This window comes from Triticum aestivum, chromosome 4D, assembly GCF_018294505.1.
Source record: "Triticum aestivum cultivar Chinese Spring chromosome 4D, IWGSC CS RefSeq v2.1, whole genome shotgun sequence".
Taxonomy (NCBI): domain Eukaryota; kingdom Viridiplantae; phylum Streptophyta; class Magnoliopsida; order Poales; family Poaceae; genus Triticum; species Triticum aestivum.
The window spans coordinates 34,492,844-34,511,967 of NC_057805.1; positions in this window are offsets into that span (position 1 = coordinate 34,492,844).

The window sequence follows — 19,124 nt, forward strand, 5'->3', positions numbered from 1 at the left end:
GTGAGGAACTAGTTGAAATCATCAGAGACAGACAGCAAAGGGCCGCTAGAGCCAAGGGTAGTGTTGTGCCACTTTTGTTGGATCCGAAGAAGATCCTGGATTTCATTGATCTATGGCACAAAGATCCAAACACTCCCTTGCCAGAATTGAATCTCACACCTGGCCAAAGTCATATGTTGTCGGCTTTCATTGCTGAAGAAAAATGGAAATTTGAGAAGGCTAGGCAGTTGAAGAAAGCGCAGTACAAGAAGGAGCGCTTTCTGAAGAAGAATATTGTGAAAATGACCACTGATGAACTCATTGCTGCTCAAACTGAGATCAAAAACCTCAGCGATGAATTTGAAGCATACCGTGCTGATTGGCTGGGATCCAAGGTCAGATTTGTGAAGTTAGCTGAAAAATTCACTACCAATGTTGCAGCATCAACGCAACAAGAAATTCCTCAGGCTGAGGCATCTGCTCAGCCGACTGAAGAACATGCCAGCACCGCTGATGAAAATCAGGCTGCTGATGAAACTGCTAGCACCGGGGCTGATGACTGCATTCCAGCCTCTGATGACTCTGCCAGGGCAACCACTAGTGTTGCGCCTGAAGAAACTGTCGGGACAACTAAAGCTTCAACCGCTGTGCCTGAAGAAACTGATAATGCCAGGGCAACTGCATCAGTTGTGCCTGAAGATGTTGAACCAATTTCCTCTGCTCCTCCTGCACCTACACCAAGTCCAATTCTTCCTTCTGCATCAGAAGCGAAGAAGACCAAGGCTGCGGAGTGTGCAGCAGTGACGAAAACGAAAGCATCAACTTCATCAGAATCTTCAGCTTCAAAGAAGATGATGAAATTGACCAGCTCTTTTGAGAATCCAATTGATGCTGTTCCAGTCTCATGCATTCCATCAAAGGAACTCGTTCCCTTTGGTGAAGACTATGCGATCCCTAGTGGCTCTGATGAAGATGTTCCTGCTGTTGCTACTTCAGAGCAGTTGGATGAAGAAATTGAAGTGGATACCATCCCTTCAACACCAGTTGTCTCATCGCCCATGCCTCAGTTCACAGCTGAAGAGGCCGGCGTTGAAGAAATGAGTGAAGAAGATGAGGATGTGGACATTGGGAGCACAACACCAGTGATGAATGATGACTTTTGGGAAAGTCAGCACCCCAATTCTCCCTTGTTCACTCCTTTGCAACAAATTCCTCAGTCCCCAGTGCCTACTGAAGTTCAAATGGGCTCTGAAGAACCTCACCCCACTCCATCTATTCATGACGAGATTCCAGCCACTAGTGCTGATGAAATTGCTGCTGAAGAATTGAAGACCCAAGCTGCCACTGAAGAAGAAACTGAAATTCCTCAGCATGTGGATCCTGAGATTGCGATTCCTGAGGTTGTGATGCAATTGACTGACACTCCTCAGCCCAAGCCAAAGGATCCCTTCTCAAAGAAGAAAAACTTCAAGGCTGATGACTTCTTCCACGAGCACGTATTCTTCACGGACTACAACCCCTATGACTGTGCTCGTCTTAGAAGGAAGCATTTCTGGACTGCCAGCCAAGCCAATTTCTATTCTTCACTTCTTTTCAACAAAGACAAAGTCTTCGACCATGAGCATATTCCTCACGTGGACATGGAATCCCTGCCTTGCTTCACGCCAGTCCTCAGTGTTCTTCATGATGCTGGATTGCTCAACTTTTGCACTGATATTGTTGATTGGAATGAAGAGCTAATTCTTCAGTTCTATGCAACGCTGCACATCATAGGAAATGTTGAAGATGTGAACTCTTGGGTGTTGGACTGGATGACAGAAAATACTCACTTCAAAGCACTGGCCTCTGAATTGCTTCATGCCCTACCTGTCAATCCTCCCCTTGAAGGTGCACGGTGTATATATCATGAACCTGAGCTTACAGATCACTATATGCAAGTGTTGATGAAGCCGATGAAGCCCAGTCAAGCCCCAAGGACCCAATTCCTCGTGAAGGAATTGCTGTATGTGCCTTGGACTGTCTATCGCATTCTGACGAAGACTTTGAGTCCAGTCAAAGGCCACAACTCCAATGATGAAGAAGTCGTTGGCATCATGAAGAATCTGCTTTTGAACATCATTCATGGCGCTCCTGTCAACTACCAAGATTTCTTCATGAGGACTCTGGCCAATGTTGCATTATCTCCATTTGAGTTGAAGCCTTACGCTCCTTGGATTATGAGATTCCTCAGAACAAGGTCTTCAGTCAACTACAAGGCTGACTTTCAGAATCATCTCAGCTACTTGCCCCCCATTGAAGTCCTCAAACGGACATTTTCCTCAGCTGACGAAAAGGGCAAGGCCACTGCTGTTATTGATGAAGGCATTCGTCCATTGGATGGTCAATTCCGTAAAGCTGCATCCTACTCCACCAATGATGACTCTGCCACTCATGACTCTGCTGCAAATGCTTCAAAGCAAAATCCTCAAGGCACAGCTCCAAGGGTGATGACTGATCGTGAGCTTCTCCTCAGTCTTCACCAGAAGGTTGATCGCAACCACAAATGGGTTAAGCGTCAGTTTGGTTCTATTCTTCACAACATGACTGCTACACACAATGCAGTGAGCAAAAACCATTACTACCTCCATGAAGTCTTCGGTCGCACCTGGGCTGTTCTGGCACATCTTTATGGTGAAGAAGATCTGAAGCAAATGGGTCACAAGCAGGACTTTGACTGGTCTCAGCCACAAGCGAAGAAATTCAAGAAAGTCAAAGTTCCCTTCTTGGTGGCCAGCTCATATTCTTCATCACGCGACATGGATGAGCATGAAGATTTGGATGACACTGCGGCAGGCCCTACTACAACAACCGACCCCAACAACGCTGGCACTCCTCCATCAACATGACATTCTTCAGGGGCGTTAGTCCTCATTTTTCGATCCTTTTGGTCATTTGATGACAAAGGGGGAGAAATTTGAGTTAGTCTTCAAGCGGGTCTACATATATGGGCGCGTTTTTTTCTAAGTTACAACTCTCATTCTTTTGAAGACTTTGCTGGATCGAGTTGTAAACTTAAACCCTATGGTGGTCTGATACTTTTGCTGTATTATTCTGCATGCTTATTCCTCATTTATGTTAATGCACGCATGCTGAATTACATCAGTCGCCATATTTCATCATGCATTTCAAATTCTTCATATTATATGTCAAATGCGTGCATGAATTATAAGATATAGGGGGAGATCTCCATGATTCTACTCTTCAAGTGTGCATTGCTTCAAAAGCAAATTCCTCACTATGCACAACTTCAGGGGGAGTTCTTCTATATCTTGCAATCAAATTCCTCAATATCAGTATTTACACTTCGTATGATTTATCCCCGATGAAAACATAACCGATATTGTCATCAATCACCAAAAAGGGGGAGATTGTAAATGCATCTAGTGCCCCTTAGTGATTTCGGTGTATTGAAGACATATAGGTTAAGGAACTAATGTGTTTGTGAGTGTACACAGGTCTATAAGTCTATGAGGAGTTTGATATTTACAGAGAAAGTCGACCCCTAAAAATGAATGTCTTAGACTGAAGACTTTGGATTTCTGAAGACTTTCTGAAAACTTTGAAAGTGAAGAAATTGGTGTGACCCTGAAGACTTGGATTTCATGCGAGGAACATGAAGCGTGAAGACTTTTGTTTTCGTAGTTTCATTTTGTCTTTCTGGAGTTGTCGGGGATATACCCCGCTGTATGACCCAGCTGGAGTTATAACCCGGTTGGGACTTGGTAAACCGGCTGACAGTTAAGACAGATGGCTAAGACAGACGGTAAACCGGCAGGTGATAAATCGGCTGACAGTTAAGTCAGATGATAAACCAGACGGTAAACCGGCAGGTGTTAAGTCAGCTGATAAACCGGCAGGAGTTAAGTCAGATGATAACCCGACAGGTGTTAAGTCAGATGATAACCCGGCAGGAGTTAAGTCAGATGATAACCCGGCAGGTGTTAAGTCAGATGATAACCCGGCAGGGGTTAAGCCAGATCATAACTCGGCAGACAATTATAACCCGACAGACAATCATAACCCGGCAGACAATCATAACACGGCAGACAATCATAACCCGGCAGACAATCATAACCCGGCAGACAGAGTCGCCTGGGTTAATAAGCCCGAGACATTATGAAGACCAAGACGTTAAGAAGCCCATGAAGAGAAGTCGGAATAGTTTAAGTCTTAATCCGAGTTGGACTCTACATGTAACCCGCCCCTTCAACTTATATAAGGAGGGGTAGGGCACCCCAAGAAGGGAAAGAGAAGAATCTTAGGGCTAGACATAACTAGGAGAGCCGGTTTACGGCGACTCCCTCATGATGATAATGAGACCTAGCCACAAACAGCATGTAGGGTTGTTACCGGATGATGTTTCCCGGGGCCCGAAGGTGACTAAACCCTTGTCTTGTGTTGCGTCTCTCAATTCCGCTCAACCCCTCTCAAGCTACCACATAGATGCGTTGGCCTCACGACTAAGTCCTCACACTAGGACATCTGACGTGACAATTCCACGACAGTTGGCGCCCACCGTGGGGCCCGCGCACGGTGGTGTTGAGTTCTTGGAGGGATTTTCTCCAGGGTTTCGAGAAGCTCGCAATTGGCCAGTTGAAGAAAGTTCGGCAGGAGATAGTCTTCGGCAGAGTCGGCAAATAATACGTTTGTGATCAGGATGGTTATTAACTTTGGAGCCGGCAGTATGAGTTTTGATTTCAAGACAAAATTAGGGTTTGGAGTTTCTGTTGTGCGCCACTGACGCAACGTGATCCGTCGGATCCGAAGTTAAGATCAACTTTTACTTCACGGACTGATGACGCTGAATAACCCGGCGTGGGACAGTACGGACGTCTTGAACTGCCGCGCGCGTCGCGGGAGATCGAGAAGGATCGCGTTTATCGTCGCATACGTCGCTAGGTGATCCTTCGAATCCGAATTTGCTGTTGTGCCTCCACACGTGACCGGGTAATCCGTCCGGGTTAGTTTTCAATCATGACGTCTGATGCAAACCGAGTCGGCAAGGGGACGAGACTAGTCCAGTCAAGTTGCTGTGCAGAATTGGTCCACCACTCAGACTCGTCCCTGCCATAGCCCGTCGCTCCTCCACGAGCCGTAAGCCACATCATCCCCGCCTTCTACTGAATCGTGTTCCCGGACGCCCGTCGCTTTGGCCGGTTCAGCATGCCCGTACTTCACCTGCGTAGCATCATCGAGCCTCCAAGCAGCTGAAGACTGCCGCCGTCTCACCACATTGCCAGGGGCTCGCCTCTGCTGCAAAGCCGGCCCTGCCGTGTCCTTGGCAGCATGTTGACCCGGCCTGTCCTGCTGAACCTCCGAGCCGGCCCTCCTTTCTCTGCTGTCATGACCGGCCACTGTGCCACACCAAGCAACTAGAACCCAGAGGATGACAGGGACTCGGATTGTGACACCGCCGTGGGCTCTGCTTGCGCTGCAGCTGCGACTGCGCTTCGAGCCGCCCGGTTCGCCTCTGCCGTCGACCCGCCGGTGCCCGCTGGCTGCTGCACTCCAGATTGCTGCACTTGTTGTGCCTCCATCGCCGCCGTTTTGTGCTTCCATCCCCGAGCTACCGTGTTTGCTGCTCATGTGTTGCGGTACCGCCTGAACTTCTCAACAGACCAAGGCTAAAACTTTGTGCATGTGGACCAGCAATTGCAGTGGAAAAACTCACGAGCCGGAAATACTCATCCGTTGTGGTCCTTTGTTGAGTCGCCGCTGCTGACCGTCCTTCGCTGATGAACCGCCGGCGCGCCTCTGAGGCGTTTCTGCCGTCGCTCCGTGTGACTGCGGTTTGGCCCGCCTCAAGCCGGTTCCATTAAACCGCTATGGAGGCCCATGCCCTCTCTTTGAGCGCCTACTGCCTCGGCTGTTGTGGCCGTGGGCGCACCTCGTGGCCCCGGTGGTAAACCTTGAGTAGAACCGGTAAATCCATTGTCTCAGATGAATTTTCTGGTGCGCCGCCATCAAGTCATATGTTTCCAAACTATTCGGGACAGTCAGGGTTTTCGGACAGCCGTGACCCGTTCTGCTGCAAGACCAGCACTTTTCATAAGGGTGAAGATTATCGCACGCAAAAGTCAATCCCGATGGAGGTCCCGGCCCGTGTGTGCTTCAGAGATCAAAGTCAACAAAAATCGCTCTGACCGTGCCGGACCGGTTTACCTTGGTTTCAAGTCGCTGTTTCTACCACGAGTCGCCTTCGCCGTGGCCTCAACGTGCCATCGCGCTTTGCCTCGGCCTCGTGCCGCTTTCACCACAGACCGTCTGGCCGGCTAAACGGCCGATCTTCGCACTGAGTCGCCACGGCGTCGTGGCTGTTGCCGCTGAGAGCCGTCTCTTTACGAGCCGTCGGCCGGCTCTCGGCTACAGGTGCGCTTAACCTTCGGTGTTCTACCTCTGTGTCAGGCTGCTATCGCCGTGTTACCGAGTTGCCACTAATCCGCCTTTGTCATGATCCAAAGCCTCAGAAGCCGGCCTGTACCACTGCTGAATCGCCGCCCCAGGGAGTTTCCTTAAACCGCCTCGTTTCACCTTTGCCTGATGCATTTGTTTCTCCGCCGGTTCACCGTGGCTACAAGCCGCCGTCGCCCTCGCTGTGGCAATCGATGCACCTCTTCATCCGCCTTGAGCCGCCGGTGCATCTCCAACCCGCCGCCGGTCGAACAGCTGCGTCGGTCCCGCTTCTAAACCGCCTGCGCCGTGAGTCGCCATTTCGTGCTGCTGCTGGACCCTCGTTGTTGCGCGCTTGTCGCCTCTGCTCCAACCTGCGTGGGGACTCCGTGACCGCAGTGGCTCTTTGTAGGGTCACGGGAGCCTCTAGGGCGCGGCCGTGTTTCAACTCCATCCCGTCATCGCGGGCCTGCCAGGTCGTTTCCGAGCCGTCTCCGATGCTAGTCCGCGTCACTGTGGTTCCGCCCGTCTTGTTCTTGAGCCGCCGCTGCCTTCTGCTTCTATCATGGTCTGGAGCGTTCGGGCCGGCCTGCACTACTGCTGAGTCGCCGCTTCGGGTTGCCTCCGTTGTCGTGCCTCGATTAAGCTGCCTGGAGTCGCCATGTTTCTTCCTCCGCGTGGCCGCGTTTGCTTTAATACGAGCCGTTGCCGACTGGTCATTGCTGGGCTGTCCACGCGCCCGAGCTGTCGCCGCTATGACCCGCCCCGCTTGGGCCGATTCCTGCTGCCATTCCCGCTGGCTGCTCGTGTGCCGATTCACCTCTGCAAGCTTCGCTTTTGAGCCGTCGCACTGGCAAGGGCGAGCTGCAATTTCAGCCTTTTCTTACAGGACTGGGAATATGCTTGACGTTTGATGCACATGAAGTTGAGATTGCGTGATCCTCAGAGGGTGTGTGACGCTTGCTAGGATAGCCACGGTCCACTCCAGGCCTTATTGATCAACTACAACAGTACTGCCATGCAACCTGCTGATCAGGACTTCATGGATTGGACAATTATGAGGAGCTGGTTGAATTTACTTGCTGGATCATCAATGGAATATGAAAAATACAAAGCAACAAAGAGACCAACTACCAGTGCACTATTAGTATATATTATTCCTATGGGCGACACATCAAACAGAGAAACGAGAATACAAGTCAATAATTGCTGGAATATGGCGTTTTATCCAACAAACCATCAGGTGATATCTTTCCTCGGTATTTTATGAGCATATTAATTCATCCGAGAACGATCACTCTGGCTTGTAATATATTTGCACAGGAGGACTATTACAGGAAAAAGGGGTGGTGTTGTACCGTGGATGCACGTTCGGCTGCCTCGCGGCTTCACGGACACGCGTGTCGCGGTCCAGTTTATATCAATGTGCCGGCCGACTCGCCCGTCAGCACCGCCTTACAATGCCATGGACGACTCGCCCGTCCACCCTCGTGGCCGGTTCATGCGTCCGCGCCAGCCTACAGCATGGAGGACAACTTGCTCGTCCGCACCGGTTTAAAACGCCACGGCCGTCTCATCTGTCTGCTCCCACGGTCGACCCGCCCGTGATTGATGTCAGCTTCACCGTCGTGATCATCAATTCTGCGGTGGATATTTTCTGGCATGACATATCAGGTGAAATCCATCCAGTATATTTTATATTACATATTGCTTTCTTTAAAAGAGCAATTACTCCGGCTTGCAAAGTTATCTAATGCAGGACCCTAAACCGCCATATCGGTGAAAATTTAAAGGCCGACAGAAAATTTCTGGCTTAAAAAGAAGGATTCCGGTTTAAAATCCGGCTCAAGGGAAAGCTATCTCCCACAAAGCTTTGAAGCTCTTAGTATCCGGTTTAAGAATTCTTGTTAAAAAGAATTCATCTCTCGCAAGTTCGAGTTCTCAGGAAAAATTACAGGGACCAAAGAGAGTTTGTTGCACAGCACAACTCAAACATAGGCACCCAGCGAGCACAGCTCAGAAATATATCACTTGGGGGCTTCCGGCTTATTGAGCTAAGCTATGATTACCCTTTGATCCGGCTTATAGGCCACGTAAATAAAAAAACTTGGGGGCTTGCTACCCAAAGTTATAGGGGCCAAATAGAGTCTGTTGCAAAAGCACAACTCAAACATAGACACCCATTGAGCACAGCTCAAAATATTGCTTGGGGGCTCTTTCGTTCTACAAGAACAAAGAGTCTATAACCTTGTAATAGGCTATAAAAGCCAGGCTTGGAAGCCAGGTGTATTCATCTAAAACCCCAGGTTATCCTGCCTTTTTAAGTAAGTCACTCCGTCCAGGTAATCCTGGTAAGACCCGTCGAACGTTTGACAAGTCAATCTTATACAGACCCTGAACTTGTCTTAGTTAAAATGACAATTCGTTAATGTGAGGTCCATCTTATAAGGCTTTGTAACATGGTTTAACTCAGTGGCCTGGCAGCCCATGAAAAGCCTTGCTTCTTGCATGTTTTCTTTTGAATCTTTCTTTTTGAGGTTTCTTCAATGAAGATTATACTAATCCGGTGTTAATTGACCCGGCCTGGTTTTTGACTATAAGTCGCCAGTATGAGATAAGATAACATCCAGTGTTTATTAACCCGGCCTGGCTTTCGACTATAAGTCGCCAGTATATATTTGGATTGCGCCATTGGAATCATGCGCTTATAAATCATTATATTATTCAAATCCTTAATAGCCAACATGGCTGGATTTTTATTATGGTTATCAATAATCAGTATTATGATTGAGGTTTTCAAAGTCGCTTCAGCGCAAATGGCTATTATTTTATCAATGGATATGATTTATTCTACAATGGAGGGAATAGTCCCGAGTCGCGGCAAGCTTATGACCCGACACTTGGGGGCTACATTATTCAAATTGAGATTACATTAAATGTGCAAGTCCCATGTCATTGCCAGCATGCACCATGGCACTTGGGGGCTAATGCAAAGTCATTTTTACTAGCCTTATTGAAGACCCGACTCATCACATCATAATGAGCCGGCCCTTGGGGGCTACCAATTGCTCCTGTCAAAAATTAAGGGTACACAAGCCTTAATCCATTATATTAAAGGGTTCATTGCTCAGTTGCTAAAGCACAAAGCTCTTAACCTTGTGGACGTGGGTTCAAGCCCTACGATGGAGGCTACATTATAAGATGTTATTTTCATTGAAGTATATATCAAGTCCCAGCTCAGTATTACCTTAATGAGCCGGCCCTTGGGGGCTACACATCACTGCTAAAATCTACATGATTATATTTACAAAGTCCCTGCTCATTATTGCATAATGACCTGGCCCTTGGGGGCTACACTGGTTGAAGTTTTTATGAGGATAAGGCAATTTCAAGTCCCAGGTTGCTGCAAGCATGACAACCCGGCACTTGGGGGCTACATATGTGGAATACTCAATTTATGACTCATGACTGATATGAACAAATCGGATGTTTTCAAGGTTGTGACATTTATATTGAAGCAAGTCTTAAGCTGTTGCTACGCTACCTTCTTAAGACTTGGGGGCTACAAGTGATAGGCATATAATAGGTATATTTCCAATCTTGATGTTAACTACAATTATGACCCGGTGCCATCAATATTTATAAACCGGGAATTTTGGCAATGATAAACCGGCAAGTTATACATCATTAAGCCGGTTGAAGATCAGATGAGTATTTCAAGGACCAATATTTTTTGTTAAGCATTGGGAGCTGAGTCAAATGAATTATTCTTCATAATATTTCTCTGTGACAAACCAATGTCAGCAAATTGATTATGAAGCAGGCCTATTGACTCATATTTTCTAGAAGAAGGAAATGACAAGGACTTAAGGATGATCAGGGTCAGTTTAACATGCATAAATCCAAATTAAATTGGGGGCTAATGTCGGGGATATACCCCGCGGTATGACCCGGCTGGAGTTATAAACCGGCTGGGACTTGGTAAACCGGCTGACAGTTAAGACAGATGGCTAAGACAGACGGTAAACCAGCAGGTGATAAACCGGCTGACAGTTAAGTCAGATGATAAACCAGACGGTAAACCGGCCGGTGTTAAGTCAGCTGATAAACCGGCAGGAGTTAAGTCAGATGATAACCCGACAGGTGTTAAGTTAGATGATAACCCGGCAGGAGTTAAGTCAGATGATAACCCAGCAGGTGTTAAGTCAGATGATAACCCGGCAGGGGTTAAGCCAGATCATAACCCGGCAGACAAGCATGACCCGGCAGACAATCATAACCCAGCAGACAATCAAAACCCGGCAGACAATCATAACCCGGCAGACAGTCATGACCCAGCAGACAGAGTCGCCTGGGGTTAATAAGCCTGAGACGTTATGAAGCCCAAGACATAAAGAAGCCCATGAAGAGAAGTCAGAATAGTTTAAGTCTTAATCCGAGTTGGACTCTACATGTAACCCGCCCCTTCAACTTATATAAGGAGGGGCAGGGCACCCCAAGAAGGGAGAGAGAAGAATCTTAGGGCTAGACATAACTAGGAGAGCCGGTTTACGGTGACTCCCTCGTGATGATAATGAGACCTAGCCACAAACAGCATGTAGGGTTGTTACCAGATGATGTTTCCCGGGGCCCGAAGCTGTCTAAACCCTTGTCTTGTGTTGCGCCTCTCAATTCCGCTCAACCCCTCTCAAGCTACCACATAGATGCATTGGCCTCATGACTAAGTCCTCACACTAGGACATCTGACATGACAATTCCACGACAGGAGTCATAGGAAACACTGTACTGTTAAAGGGGGTCGAGGAAATACTAAGGAAAAATTTCCAAGTGATTCTCAACTCAAAATCCTACACCTACCAATCCTTTCGAGTGAAGCCATTGGAAATCTCATACAGTTCAGTCAATTTATTCAGTGATAGAGACGAAGTTCTTCTGGTCTCTGAGGAATTTGTTCTGACTGAGGAGTTAGGAATTCGCCAGTGCGGATTGCCTACAAGTGAGGAACATGATAGCCCTGAGGAATTTGATAGTCAAATTTCCGACCGTTGCTGTGCTACGCGCCAGCTGTCCCAAAATATCTTCCCACCTAACGGTCATATCATTGAAGGGCATTTATGTCTTATCATGTCGGGCTGCTCCCTAGCCTATAAATAGCCGCCCCCTACAACCACTAGCTGGTTGGCTGCTCCGAGAGAAACTGACACTTGTCATTTGAGAGCATCCCATCCTCCGAGGACTTTGAGCGAAAATCATCAAGTGAGGAAAACCCAAACCCAAACACCTACAAACCCAAAGTGATTAAGCATCACTGAAGAGATTGATCCTGCGTGGATCCGACGCTTGTTACCTTTGAAGACTATGCATCTTCCAGACGGTTAGGCGTCATGGTCTAGAGCATCCAAGAGGAAATTGTGGATCGCTGAGTGACCGAGTTTGTGAAGGTTTGGAAGTCACCTGAAGACTTACCACGAGTGATTGGGCGAGGTCTATGTGACCTTAGCTCAAGGAGAATATGGTGAGGAATGTGTGTCCGGGAGACTGTCTCCTTGGGTTTAAATACCTAGCCGCTCCAACCAGACGTGGAACTGTCACAGCAGTTGGAACTAGTCTACCAAATCATTGTCTTCTCCAAGCCTACTGGTTCTATTTCCTCAACTCTTTCATTTCCTCATTACTGTGTTGTGTGCTTGTTCATATCTGTTTGAAGACTTTGACTGAAGACTTTCTCAATTTCCTCAGTTCAATTTCTTCAGTCTGTTTGTCTTCATCCTATTTATCCTGTGTTTACGCTTTCTGTACTCTGTGCGTGTTTTCATTTCATCATGATGACCATGCTTATGTTCTGTTATGTTTGCATCTGAGTACTTATTCCGCTGCAAGTAGTTCTTCACTTAGGAATTTCCTCACCCTGAAATTCCTCAGTGAAGAATTCATAAAAATCGCCTATTCACCCCCCTCTAGTCGACTTAACGCACTTTCACCACGTGTCGGTCACCCTTAACGAAAGAACTTCCATGACGCGGCATTTATTGTCATGGAAGTGAACACTTCTGTGATGATAATTTTGGTAATGTCATGGAACACTTCTACGACAGCACAGGTATGACTATCTTGATTCTGTCATAAAATTATCATGGATGTGCATGCATGACATAAAACGTGACCTACTGTGACAAACACGTATCATCATGGAAGTGTATTTTTTTCATAGTGACACCTCGGCAATATTGTCGTAGTGCTTAGGCGAAGCCCAGCGCCAGTAACTTCATCATCACCGTCACCACGCCATCGTGCTGACGGAACTCTCCCTTGGCCTCAACTGGATCAAGAGTTCGAGGGACGTCACTGAGCTGAACGTGTGCAGATCACGGAGGTGCCGTGCGTTCGGTACTTGGATCGGTTGGATCGCGAAGACGTTCTACTACATCAACCGCGTTACTAAACGCTTCCGCTTTCGGTCTACGAGGGTATGTGGACACACTCTCCCCGCTCGTTGCTATGCTTCTCCTAGATAGATCTTGTGTGATCGTAGGCAAAATTTTGAAATACTACGTTCCCCTACAGTGGCATCCGAGCCAGGTCTATGCGTAGATGTTATATGCACGAGTAGAACACAAAGAGTTGTGGGCGATAATAGTCATACTGCTTACCAGCATGTCATACTTTGATTCAGCGGTATTGTTGGATGAAGCGGCCCAGACCGACATTACATGACCGCGTTCATGAGACTGGTTCTACCACCGTGCTTCGCACACAGGTGGCTAGTGGGTGTCTGTTTCTCCAACTTTAGTTGAATCGAGTGTGACTAGGCCCGGTCCTTGTTGAAGGTTAAAACAGCACACTTGACGAAAAATCATTGTGGTTTTGATGCGTAGGTAAGAACGGTTCTTGCTAAGCCCGTAGCAGCCACGTAAAACTTGCAACAACAAAGTAGAGGACGTCTAACTTGTTTTTGCAGGGCTTGCTATGATGTGATATGGTCAAGACGTGATGATATATAAATTGTTGTATGAGATGATCATGTTCTGTAACAGTTACCGGCAACTGGCAGGAGCCATATGGTTGTCGCTTTATTGTATGAAATGCAATCGCCATGTAATTGCTTTATTTTATCACTAAGTGGTAGCGATAGTCGTAGAAGCAATAGTTGGCGAGACGACAACGATGCTTCGATGGAGATCAAGGTGTCAAGCCGGTGACGATGGTGATCATGACGGTGCTTTGGAGATGGAGATCAAAGGCACAAGATGATGATGGCCATATCATATCACTTATTTTGATTGCATGTGATGTTTATCTTTTATGCATCTTATTTTGCTTAGTACGGCGGTAGCATTATAAGATGATCTCTCACTAAATTTCAAGGTACAAGTGTTCTCCCTGAGTATGCATTGTTGTGATAGTTCGTCGTGCCGAGACACAACGTGATGATCGGGTGTGATAAGCTCTACGTTCACATACAACGGGTACAAGCCAGTTTTGCACACGCAGAATACTCGGGTTAAACTTGACAAGCCTAGCATATGCAGATATGGCCTCGGAACACTAAGACCGAAAGGTCGAGCATGAATATAGTAGATATGATCAACATAGTGACGTTCACCATTGAAAACTACTCCATCTCACGTGATGATCGGACATGGTTTAGTTGATATGGATCACGTGATCACGAAGATGATTAGAGGGATGTCTATCTAAGTGTGAGTTCTTAGGTAATATGATTAATTGAACTTTAGTTTATCATGAACTTAGTACCTGATAGTATTTTGCATGTCTATTTTGTTGTAGATAAATGGCCCGTGCTACTGTTCCGTTGAATTTTAATGCGTTCCTAGAGAAAGCTATGTTGAAAGATGATGGTAGCAACTACACGGACTGGGTCCATAACTTAAGGATTATCCTTATTGCTGTACAGAAGAATTACGTCCTGGAAGCACCGCTAGGTGCAAGACCCGCTGCAGGAGCAACGCCGGACGTTATGAACGCCTGGTAGAGCAAAGCTGATGACTACTTGATAGTTCAGTGTGCCATGCTTTACGGCTTAGAACCGGGACTTCAACGACATTTTGAACGTCATGGAGCATATGAGATGTTCCAGGAGTTGAAGTTAATATTTCAAGCAAATGCCCTGATTGAGAGATATCAAGTCTCCAATAAGTTCTACAGCTGCAAAATGGAGGAGAATAGTTCTGTCAGTGAACATATACTCAAAATGTCTGGGTACCACAATCACTTAACTCGACTGCGAGTTAATCTTCCGGTTGATAGTGCCATTGACAGACTTCTTCAATCACTGCCACCAAGCTACAAAAGCTTCATGATGAATTATAATATGCAAGGGATGGATAAGACAATTCCCGAGCTCTTCGCGATACTAAAGGCTGCGGAGGTATAAATCAAGAAGGAGCATCAAGTGTTGATGGTTAACAAGACCACTAGTTTCAAGAAGAAGGGCAAAGGGAAGAAGGGGAACTTCAAGAAGAACAACAAGCAAGGTTCTGATCAAGTGAAGAAGCCTAAGTCTGGACCTAAGCCTGAGACTGGGTGCTTCTACTGCAAAGGGACTGGGCACTGGAAGCGGGACTGGCCCAAGTATTTGGCGGATAAGAAGGATGGCAAAGTGAAAGGTATATTTGATATACATGTTATTGATGTGTACCTTACTAATGCTTGTAGTAGCGCCTGGGTATTTGATACTGGTTCTGTTGCTCATATTTGCAACTCGAAACAGGGGCTACGGATTAAGAAAAGATTGGCTAAGAACGAGGTGACGATGCGCGTGGGAAATGGTTCCAAAGTCGATGTGATTGCCGTCGGCACGCTACCTCTACATCTACCTTCGGGATTAGTTTTAGACCTGAATAATTGTTATTTGGTGCCAGCGTTAAGCATGAACATTATATATGGATCTTGTGTGATGCGAGACGGTTATTCATTTAAATCAGAGAATAATGGTTGTTCTATTTATATGAGTAATATCTTTTATGGTCATGCATCCTTGATGAGTGGTCTATTTTTATTGAATCTCGATAGTAGTGATACACATATTCATTGTATTGAAGCCAAAAGATATAAGTTTAATAATGATAGTGCAACTTATTTGTGGCACTGCCGTTTAGGTCATATTGGTGTAAAGCGCATGAAGAAACTCCATGCTGATGGGCTTTTGGAATCACTTGATTATGAACCAGTTGATGCTTGCGAACCATGCCTCACGGGCAAGATGACTAAGACTCCGTTCTCCGGAACAATGGAGCGAGCAACAGACTTGTTGGAAATAATACATACTGATGTATGTGGTATGATGAGTGTTGAGGCTCACGGCGGGTATCGTTATTTTCTGACCTTCACAGATGATTTGAGCAGATATGGGTATATCTACTTGATGAAACATAAGTCTGAAACATTTGAAAAGTTCAAAGAATTTCAGAGTGAAGTGGAAAATCATCATAACAACAAAATAAAGTTTCTACGATCTGATCGTGGAGGTGAATATTTGAGTTACGAGTTTGGTCTTCATTTGAAACAACGCGGAATAGTTTCGCAACTCACACCACCCGGAACACCACAGCGTAATGGTGTGCTCGAACGTCGTAACCACACTTTATTAGATATGGTAAGATCTATGATGTCTCTTACTGATTTACCGCTATCATTTTGGGGTTATGCTTTAGAGACGGCTGCATTCACGTTAAATAGGGCACCATCCAAATCCGTTGAGACGACATCATATGAATTGTGGTTTGGCAAGAAACTGAAGTTGTTGTTTCTTAAAGTTTGGGGATGCGATGCTTATGTGAAAAAGCTTCAACCTGATAAGCTCGAACCCAAATCGGAGAAATGTGTCTTCATAGGATACCCAAAGGAGAATGTTGGGTACACCTTCTATCACAGATCCGAAGGCAAAATATTCGTTGCTAAGAATGGATCCTTTCTAGAGAAGGAGTTTCTCTCAAAAGAAGTGAGTGGGAGGAAAGTAGAACTTGATGAGGTAATTGTACCTGCTCCCTTGTTGGAAAGTAGTTCATCACAGAAATCAGTTCCAGTGATTCCTACACCAATTAGTGAGGAAGCTAATGATGATGATCATGAAGCTTCTGATCAAGTTACTACCGAACCTCGTAGGTCAACCAGAGTAAGATCCGCACCAGAGTGGTACGGTAATCCTGTTCTGGACGTCATGTTACTTGACCATGACGAACCTACGAACTATGAGGAAGCGATGATGAGCCCAGGTTCTGCGAAATGGCTTGAGGCCATGAAATCTGAGATGGGATCCATGCATGAGAACAAATTGTGGACTTTGGCTGACTTACCCGATGATCGGCAAGCCATAGAAAATAAATGGATCTTCAAGAAGAAGACCAACGCTGACGGTAATGTTACTGTCTACAAAGCTCGACTTTTTGCAAAAGGTTTTCGACAAGTTCAAGGAGTTGACTATGATGAGACTTTCTCACCCGTAGCGATACTTAAGTCTGCCCGAATGGTGTTAGCAATTGCCGCATTTTATGATTATGAAATTTGGCAAATGGACGTCAAAACTGCATTCCTGAATGGATTTCTAGAAGAAGAGTTGTATATGATGCAACCAGAAGGTTTTGTTGATCCAAAGGGTGCTAACAAAGTGTGAAAGCTCCAGCGATCCATTTATGGACTGGTGCAAGCCTCTCGGAGTTGGAATAAACATTTTGATAGTGTGATCAAAGCATATGGTTTTATACAGACTTTTGGAGAAGCCTGTATTTACAAGAAAGTGAGTGGGAGCTCTGTAGCATTTCTAATATTATATGTGGATGACATATTGCTGATTGGAAATGATATAGAATTTCTGGCTAGCATAAAAGGATACTTGAATAAGAGTTTTTCTATGAAAGACCTCAATGAAGCTGCTTACATATTGGGCATCAAGATCTATAGAGATACATCAAGATGCTTAATTGGAATTTCACAAAGAACATACCTTGATAAGATTTTGAAGAAGTTCAAAATGGATCAGTCAAAGGAAGGGTTCTTGCATGTGTTACAAGGTGTGAAGTTGAGTGAGACTCAATGCCCGACCACTGCAGAAGATAGAGAGAAAATGAAAGTCATTCCCTATACCTCAGCCATAAGTTCGATCATGTATGCAATGTTGTGTACCAGACCTGAGGTGTGCCTTGCTATATGTATAGTAGGGAGGTACCAAACTAATCCAGGAGTGGATCACTGGACAGCGGTCAAGAACATCCTGAAATACCTGAAAATGACTAAGGATATGTTTCTCGTTTATGGAGGTGACAAAGAGCTGGTTACGTCGATGCAAGCTTTGCACTACTAGGAAAAGGGCTATAGCTGATATGGACATTAATGGCGCACCATGTATGTGGTGCGCCACTGCTATATAGCAGTGGCGCACCAGATACAGGTGCGCCATTATTGACATTACTAATGGCGCACCTGGTGTGTGGTGCACCATTACTAGTTGACATAGTAATGGCGCACCACACCCACCGTGCGTCATTAGTAGTTTTGAAAAAAAATGTTAGTAGTGGCGCACCTGTGGACAGTGCGCCATTACTAGTTTTAACTAGTAATGGCGCACTATACCATGGTGCGCCACTACTAACAAATTTTTTTATTTTTTTTCCAAAACTACTAAAGGCGCACCACACACCAGGTGCGCCATTAGTAACCCTGGTGCTAAATGCACCCCCCTGGATCGCCTTTTCAGTTTAAAAAATAAAAGAAAATGATGGAAATGTCAAAAAAATAAAAGAAAATAAGTTTCCCATGTGATATGTGGTCTAGTTGTTGGGAAAATTTACAAATATGAATTTCGACTTTATTTGCAAAATCTCTCTGGAATTTAGTAAAATGGGCATAACTTTTGCATACGAGCTCGGATTAAAAAGTTACATACGAATTGAACCGGGGGAACCCCGTTCAACATCTTCAAAATCCCCAAAAACCTAACAAAACGAAAGATACGGGGCTTTTAAGATCTAGAGGGGAAAATGAAAAAAAATCAAACTTACTAGTGGCGCACCATTTGCTAGGTGCGCCACTAGTAACAGAAAAAAAATTGGTTTAAAAAAATTGGAATTTTTTTCAAAATATGATACGTAATATGACCGGGAAGTTTGAAATATTTTTTCAAAATTTCATCACACACATGAACATGAACAAAGTCCTAGACATCAACAAGGTTTAATAGGATTGATATGATAGATATATCAACAAGTGCCTGTGAAGTGAGCTGGTGCTGGGGTTGGATAGAACTGCGAAGTTAAGCATGCTCGGGCTGGAGTAGTGTGAGAGATTAAGCATATTGACCTGAGATTAAGCCATAGTGACCCGAGATTAAGAAAAAAACAAAAAAAATTGAAAAAAAATTCTGAAAAAAATTTGAAAATTTTTTGTTAGTAATGGCGCACTTCTACAGATAGTAATGGCGCACCAGATAGGCATAGTAATGGCGCACTATAGGTGCGCCACTACTATATGGGATACTAATGGCGCACCAGAGTTGCGCCATTACTATTTTGTTACTAATGGCGTGATAATAGTGGCGCACCTGTAGTGCGCCATTAATGGCAAAACAGGTGTGCCACTAATTAGCCTTTTCCTAGTAGTGTTGACACTGATCCGGATGACTCTAAGTCACAAACCGGATACGTATTTATATTGAATGGTGGAGCTGTCAGTTGGTGCAGTTCCAAACAGAGTGTTGTGGC